The sequence below is a fragment of the Myotis davidii genome, unplaced genomic scaffold (genome assembly GCF_000327345.1).
Source record: "Myotis davidii unplaced genomic scaffold, ASM32734v1 scaffold503, whole genome shotgun sequence".
Classification (NCBI taxonomy): Eukaryota; Metazoa; Chordata; class Mammalia; order Chiroptera; family Vespertilionidae; genus Myotis; species Myotis davidii.
This window is the reverse complement of record NW_006294757.1, coordinates 28323-29040: the sequence shown is the minus strand read 5'-3', so window position 1 is coordinate 29040 and position 718 is coordinate 28323.

Here is a 718-nt window from a genome sequence, read left to right as displayed (position 1 = left end):
TAGAGGAGATGAAGGCAGCAGAAATGAGGAAAAGCAGACAATTTGGTGACCTACTACTTAAACACAGCTTAAAGTACACATTTCTGAATTCTTGAATCTGCCTCTAAGAGGCTAAGTGCCAACTTTGTCTTTCTTTTTAACAATTCTGATCTCTTATTCCTACTCCCACTCACCTACCCCCACCCGTATCCACCCCCGACACACAGCAATGACTAAGGCATTTGTAAATGCTATCCTATCCTATATAATAAATCCTATATAATAAAAATCTAATATGCAAATTGACCAAAAGACCAGTTGCTATGACATGCACTGACCACCAGGGGGCAGATTCTCAATGCGGGAGTTGCCCCCTCTTGGTCAGTGCCCTCCCACAGGGGGAACACCGCTCAGGGCTTCTTCCTAAGCTGTCAGTTGGGCGCAAGACAGTATATAGGCTGCCAATTGTTAACTGTCTCTTAATAGAGACCAAAATCTGATGGGTATTTTCCTTTGCCCAGTTGGGCACCTTCTCTCTTGGCAGCTAGACATCCTTTACTTTTGGGGTTCACCCCACATAGTCCCTTTCCAGGACGGTTAACATATGGCCATAACAATGGCCTTTAGTATGGGAAACTGAACACTTGCCAGTTACTCCCAAAGACTACCAAGGACTGTAGACCAACACAGGTCTACAGCAACTGCTGACAGCTACATTCAAACCTGCAAGAGAATCAAA